The sequence below is a fragment of the Chrysochloris asiatica genome, unplaced genomic scaffold (assembly GCF_000296735.1).
Source record: "Chrysochloris asiatica unplaced genomic scaffold, ChrAsi1.0 scaffold00046, whole genome shotgun sequence".
Classification (NCBI taxonomy): domain Eukaryota; kingdom Metazoa; phylum Chordata; class Mammalia; order Afrosoricida; family Chrysochloridae; genus Chrysochloris; species Chrysochloris asiatica.
The window spans coordinates 9,076,312-9,084,002 of record NW_006408564.1 but is presented as its reverse complement, the minus strand read 5'-3'; the positions used below and the strand labels follow the sequence as shown (position 1 = coordinate 9,084,002).

General features: G+C 37.9%; 1 protein-coding gene across 1 annotated transcript in view; it reads left to right on the top strand.

The window, feature by feature from the left end:
* LOC102834024 (chromosome unknown open reading frame, human C3orf67) overlaps nucleotides 1–7,691 on the top strand; it is a 443,079-nt gene that overhangs the window by 146,940 nt on the left and 288,448 nt on the right. The window lies entirely within an intron of this gene.

Here is a 7,691-nt window from a genome sequence, read left to right as displayed (position 1 = left end):
GTTTGGTCTCACCCAGGATGTTGGCTCCGGGCCTCCAAGCTCGGCCCGGCAGATTCAAAAGTATACGATTTTTTACTTCAGCTCCAATTTCCACAAGCTATAAGCCTTCAAACCTTAAAAATATTCCTATCTCTGTGGTTCTTAGTTTTGGAGCTCTGCCCTGGATCTCGTGCCTCCTAACTCTTATACTTAAAATATCTGTCAGGGAGGTAAACCTTTTTGCAAGGAAAGACTAAGCCCCTAATTTTTATATCCCCAGAGTCGTAATATATGACAAGCCCTAAGTAGTGTTATCAGAGAGTACTGTTTTTTAAAGACAGGGATACCCAAAAAAGCTAACATTTGCTTCTCAAATATGTCAGTTCCACATCCAGTACAGTTTCCTTTCCTGGCAACGATTGTATTTCTTGCCTCCATGTTTGCTAAGATGGCTCGTGTTCTCTTTCGAAAGTTACTCGGCATTTCATGATTGGGAACATTTACTTCAACTATTTTATCTCCCTAATTCACACATCCACATGGGAGTTTCCAACTGAGAAAGGCTCATCTTTCAGGTATTTTGGTGTAGTTTTAGTAGTAAACAAATGAAGAGCAGCAAGAGTTGTGGTTGGGCATGTTGTTGGTATTAAATGCTGTCGAGTCAGTTCCAACTAACAGTGACCCTGTGTAGGGTTTCCAAGTAGCAACTTACAGTGTTGAAATGCCAACTTTGTGGTTAACAGTCCAGTGCTTTTACTATAGCGCCACACCAGAACATAGGAGCAAATAATACAACAGAAGCTAGCCTGTCTGCACAATAGCCTTACAAGTTAGGGAGTAGCCCTGTTTTACAAATGAAGAAACTAAGGCTCTGAAAATTAATTACTTTTTCCAGTTTCACTGATAGTAAGTGACAGAGCTGGATTTAAAGTCAAGTCCACCTGCCTCCATGACCTACGCTTACTCCATTATCCTTTCAGGATGATGACAGTGGTCCCACTATCATGTACAGCTTTCCTCACCCTATGCTGCTGATCTTCTGCTTCAGGAAGAATTGTGAGGTCGTCAGCCCTGATAACATGACCCAGTGACCCAGTATCCTTGCAGCCTTCTTTTTCATCCACATTTTAGTTCTTTATTTGTCCTTGAGCCTCCTCTGTGATTTCCTTGCCTACCATTATTTCCACTTTGGCCTCGCTCAAAAATTAGGGTATTTCTTGGCATTCCTTTTCCTGTCAACACTAAAAATTAATTTTACTCTCTGCTAACTGCTTAGATCCTGAGATGCATCTTGGTGAAAGGAATCTTAAGTGCAGATTGCCCATTATAAATGCAGCTGCCTTTAAAAATAAAGCAATTTATAAACGAAGCCAAAGGTTACTTTTTACAGATTGTTTCTACAAAGTAAACAGACTCTCATCATTCATATTGAAAGTTAAAATGCTCTGAGATGTAGGATTAGCTGATGCTCCTATTTGAGAGGTCAGAGAAGCACTGGGATGTTTAACTATACAATCATGTGGAAGTGTTGCCACTACTATAAACTGTGCTTTGCAACTGCCGTCTTATCACATTTAAAATTATTTATCTACAGCCAAATATACCCACGTTTGATGCTACTCCCATTCCTTTCTTTCCTTTCTTCAGTTGAAAGAGAGAGAGCTATAAATGACTAAGTACTAAGAGCAACACAGACCAAACAGGTGATTTTATGCTAGTACTATAGAAATTGTAGTAAAAGACACATGCAGAAACCTTGTTTTTAAATGATTTAGTCATTCTCTTTTAGACCCTTTTGTTGAATAATAGGCATTGTCCTTTTAAACCAGAAACGGAGCATCTATCAATACAGATTTTTATTTTACATTAAGACTTAATTTTTCCTTAACTCAAGCCATGCCAAATAGATTATGTAGATTTTCCTAAATGCTGTTTCAGTTTAGAATCTATGCAGCTATTTCTAGAAATCTGTTATGTCTAGAGACATCATATGATTTTGCTAGATAGTTTGGCTGGTATCCATTCATTCAGTTGATATTTATTGAGCACCTTTTGTGTGGCTCCTCAGAAACCCTATATAGGATCATTATGAGTCAAAGCCAACTTGACAGCACTTAACAACAACAACTATGCTACAAGCATTTACTAGTCAGAATGTCCCTGTCCTTATATTCTGGAGGAGAAGACAGAGTAAAACAAGTAAATAAAATTCAACTAAGCGCTTTGAAGGAAATAGACCAAGGACTAACAGAAATGATATCTATTTACATAGGGAGAGAAGGATATTTCAATTGAAACTAGAAGGAGGATGAAGAACAAGCCCTGTGAGAAGTGGAAGGTAGAGAGGTAGAGGGTGCCCACAGTCCTGGTGCAGCTCTGTGGGCTAATGTGACAGACTAAAGTCATTTGAACTGCAAGGTCGGTGGTTCAAGCTCACTAGCTGCTCCTTGGAACCCTGTACAAGGTCACTATGGGTCAGAATCTACTCCAGAGCACTTAACAACAACAGAAAGAAAAAGCCTATGCAAATTCTTGTTACAAGAACACAGCAAGTGTGAAGGTAGAGAGCAGTAAGGAGGAAGGACTGTGTTCTACCTGCTGATTATTCTCCTTTTCACTGCCTCCCACCCCATCAGGATCCAGTTCTGCCATTGTCTCACTTCCTATGCCCTAGGAATCAGGCCTTCTTCACAACTCATGCTGTACTAATTATCTCCACTCTCTTGACCTCAAGTTTCCGATTACTGTCAGACTTCTCAGCCAATTAGAAATACCAGCAGGAGATTTGATTGGCGAAATCATGGTATTTCTTCCCTCTCTGTCTCTGCTTTTGAATTCCTGCTGATGATCTTACCTATGAAGATGTGATTGTTCTCTGTCTACTCTGTCTCCCTATCTTTTTAGGCCTGTGAATGGTAATGGCTGTCCACTGTTACTCAGGTTTTGGATGCTTAACCATCTCTTGTGGGTTTACTCAGTCCTGGTGTGGCACTGTGGGCTAATGGGTCAGACTGCAAGTTTGGTGGTTCAAGCTCACCAGCTGCTCTTTGGAAACCCTATGGGTCGCTATGGGTTGGAATCAACTTGATGGCGCTTAACAACAACATCCCTGCCTCTGTTCAATTCTCTCCGTGTACTCCATTGGTCTGAATTCACTTTGCTTTCAGGTCCATGATTATAGAGAATGAGGCCTGGAATGTGAGGCAGAGCAATCCATAGGCCTTGTGAGCTAGGACTTTTGATTCTAGTCTCAGAGCAATGTGAAGTCACTGAACTATGCTGGGACAATCTGATCCCCATTTATGATGGTCACGCTGACTGCTGCTGAGGATATTGTTCTAGGGAAGGAGAGAGAAGAGTGGAACAGGGAGACAATGGAATGGAGTGCCTGGGCCTGGCTGACAATACAGGAAATAGAGAAATGAATGGATTCAGCATAGAACTGAAGACAGGAGATATGAATTAGGAATGACTTAGGTTTCTGGCTTGAGCCACTGATAAGGCTGGTGAGGATGGGGAATGAAGAGTTGTTTTTCTTTGGTAGCTTTCATTTGAAATATCTATGAACTATCCAGAGAAAGATTCAGGTAAGCAGTTTGAAGTTCAAAGAATGAGTCATGTCTGGAGATCTAGATTGAATTGTCAACATATAAACAACATTTAAAATCAGGAATGGAAGAAGACATAGTTCCTAGAGAAAACAATGTTTAAAAAAACAAAGCAAAACAAAAAATAGAGACCCCAGGGGTTCCTAGCATTTAAAGATCTCTGTGAATACAGGTATGGCACTGAAGAATAAGCAAATAAGCACTGGACTTTAAAATGAAAGTTAAAATGCTCTGAGATGTAGGATTAGCTGATGCTCCTCTTTGAGAGGTCAGAGACGCAAGGTCAGCAGTTCAAAGTCACCAGCCACTCCATGGGAACCCTAGACAGGGTCTCTATAAATGGGAACCGACTCAATGGCACTTAACAACAAGAGAAAGTATGAGAAGGGGACCTGGTGCCACCGTAGTTAGGCACTCAGCTGCTAACTAAAAGATTGATGGATTGAAACCACCAGCTTCTGTTAAAATTACAAACTTGGGAAATCTACGGGGCAGTTCTTCTTGCTCAGAGTCAGAACGGGTATAGTTTGTGTGTGTGTGTTTAGGAGTTTTTTGTGTGTGTTTAGGAGCTGTGAGTCATAATCCATTCACTGGCAACTAACAGCTTTAGAAAAATAAAAATGACAATAAGAAATCAAATGTGAAAATGCTATATTTTATATTTCTCAGAAAATAAACTTGATATTGAGTTAAACATTTAAAAAAGAATAATACTTCTATGCCTTCTAGAAACACTGCCTTACTTAGGCTTTGAACATTGGCATTAATGTAATTAATGGCATTAATGTACCTTGTACAGGAAGCTTGTGAAAAAACTATAGAACTGAACTGGTTAATTTACTTCCCCAAGCTCTTCTTTTTAACCAACAGGATTATGCTCAAGTTGCATGTATTATCTGTCTTCATTGTGAAGTGTGTTAACATGAATAAGCTTCCAACCTAATTGAAATGAATGCTGTCAAAGTTTACCTTTCATTTACTAAAATTTTATAAGATGAAAGAATGTATAAAAATGCCACCATTGTGTTTCTGCAATCCGTAGTAACCAAATATGTTAGCTAGCATTTTACTTCAAAACAATCACTAGGCTTGCAGTAAGACATTTCTTGGTGTTTTTCTTTAGGTCCTCTGCAAATGATCATCCTCTGACTCCAGTGACCTATAGATTTCATTATATGGCCTTCTAGCTTGTATATTATTGTATTGAACTGTCATCTGTAGCATCCATTAGAATGTTATTGACAAAATGTCCACCCATATTGAACTAAGCACTCGATAAACCACTATAAGTAAATTGTTGTGCTCTTAGCTCGAAGGATAGACTATTGATTCCACACATGAGTATGGGCCTAGCAGAAAGCCCCTCACTGGCTACAGCAGTACCTGTCAAGTGTTGTGTAACATCTTTTTCGAGGTCTTCAGAGACCAGAGAATCGTTTTTTATTTTTTAATGTTCTTTGTTGAACCCTATATTGTTTGTTGTGATAAATATTTATTGTATCTCAGATAAATAAATAATTAACCAATGATAGGTATAATCTGTTTTGTCTTTATATGGGCTAAAGCTCTTCCATTTTTAACTTATTTCACCTAATTAAAGTAATTCATGCCCATAATAAGAACTCTAAATGGCACCAAAGGTCACAGAGTGAAAATCTCCTGATCTTTCATTCTGAAATCATTCTCCAAAGTTAACTATTTTTAATAGTTTTCTGAATATATATCCAGAGATTGTGTGTATGAGAATTATTTTACCACCTTTAGTTCAGCAATTAAGATATTTTTATTCATACTTTTTAGCAATGGGACTTTCAACTTTTTTTTTTAACATAATATTTTATTGAGTTTTTGGTGAAAGTTTACACCATAGTTAGGATTCTATTTGACATTTTCTACATAATGTATGCAGTGTCATTAGTTATTTTTATCACTATGTGTCAAGGGTTGCCTACTTAATGAAATGTTTCCATATTTCTCCATACTAACCTGTCTCATTCCTTTTACGTAACTGCTATGAATATATGCCATTGTGTGGATAGGACATAGTTATCTAGACCCTTATGGTGGGCCTCCCAATTTCTTTCTGTTTTACTGTTACAGTGAACATCCAAACCAAGTGTATCTGTGTGTCCTTGTGCGTTTAAAGATGTGTGAGGTTTTATGCCTAGAATAAGAGAAGTATCTATTACCTAAGAACTCAGAGTTCTACAACTATAGTGGACTCCTGGTGTGTTGTTATGGGATAATGCATGAGGCCACAAGGTCAGTTTGAATCTCAAGGTTGGTGGTTCAAACTCACCAGCTACTCCTCGTAAACTCGAAACAGGGTCACTGTGAATGGGAAACGACTCAACTGCACTTAACAATAATATAGTGATACAGGAGTGAGGAAGTAGGGTAAAATCTTAAAAGTCAATGTTGGGAAGTATCCACGGACATTTGACAGATTTTCTCCCTTGTTGGATACTGTCAAGTTTTCACTGAAGGACAGTTTATAGCAATTTTTAAAACATGATCAAATGTCTAAATAACCAAAAATCTCCCATGTCAGAGTTTGTTTGGTATTTTAAAAAACAGAATCCTTTGCTAATTTCTGATTTATAAAAATATACTTTTAATGGTAAATGTCTTTATTGTGATCTTTTAGTAGTGATTGTCTCACAACTCAGTTCAACAAAATAGTCAATTCAAGGAAAAAAACACACACAAAAACGCAATGCCTTAAACCTAAGCATAACAAAAGATAAAAGTGCTTGAAGTTTTCTTTTCTAAAAGCAAGGGATGAGTTCCTTGACAGTTTATGGCAAAGTGTCTGTTTGGTGAGTTAGGAGAGTGAGAGCACCACGATTTGAATTCTCACCTTAATGTTAGAGTTATTTCTGTAAGTAGTCTTCCTAACGCCAACCATGTGTCTGTAGCTTCTCTCAGGAAGGCACATGTTACTTGAAAACAGGTAATCTTAAAGAAAGGGAAAGAGAACCCTGGAAATTACAGCTGACAAATCAATTAAAAGTATACAGCTGAAAAAGTATTATTCAGTATTTATAAAGCACTTCACACTCACTAACGTGTTTTCATGACTACTTCTCAACACAATGGAAGGACAGATATTACTTTCTCCAACTTATAGGTGAGGGAATTGAGACTCCAAGAAGTTGATGCTCGTGTTTAATAAAAACGTGAAAACAATTAACATTCCATAAATGAGATCGCCACTAAGAAACTTGGGTGTTTGATATTAATGGAATGGAAACTATGGTTTGTATTCCTTGCTATACCTTTCTTTAGAGTGTCCATTGTCCCGAAGTGACTCATAAGTAGTTGAATTAGTAACAGCTCTTTTTTATAATTGACATATAACCTACATACCATAACATTCACCCCTGAAAGTAAATCATTTGGTAAGTATTATTATGACTGACTGACTTGTGCAGAATTCACCACTGTGTAATTTGGGGATGTTTTCATGATCCCCAAAACATCCTCAGATAGAGTCACCTGTCTCCCTCCCTGGCCAGGCCCCTTTCTTTCTGGATGTAACATAAAGTTTTCAAGGCTCACCCATCTTGTAGCATTTATCAGTGGTTCATTTCTTTTTATGCCTGAATAATAATTCATTCTATAGATAGACTACATTTGATTTACTCGTTTTTCAGCTGATGGACATTTGGGTTGTTTGCACTTTTTGAGTCCTATAAATGAAGTTGCTGTGAACATTCATATGCAAGATTTTGTACAGACATATGTTTTCAGTCCTTTTGGAAATATACTTAGGAGTGAATCTGGGTCATTTGAAACTCTAAAGTTAAATATCTGAGGTACAACCAAACTGTTTTCCACACTGGCTATACCATTTAAAAATCTTGATGGTCAACAATCACCAGTAGCAGATGGAAATTTCTTCATTTCCTACCTAAAACTTGTTTTTTGTTTTTTAATTATACCCATCCTAGTGTTTGTGAGTCTGTCAGTTTGTCATACTGTGGTGGCTTGCGTGTTGCTGTGAACCTGGAAGCTATGCCGTAGGTTTTTTAAATACTAGCAGTGTCTCCCATGGTGGACAGATTTCAGCTGCTCTTCCAGACGAAGACAGACTAGGAAGAG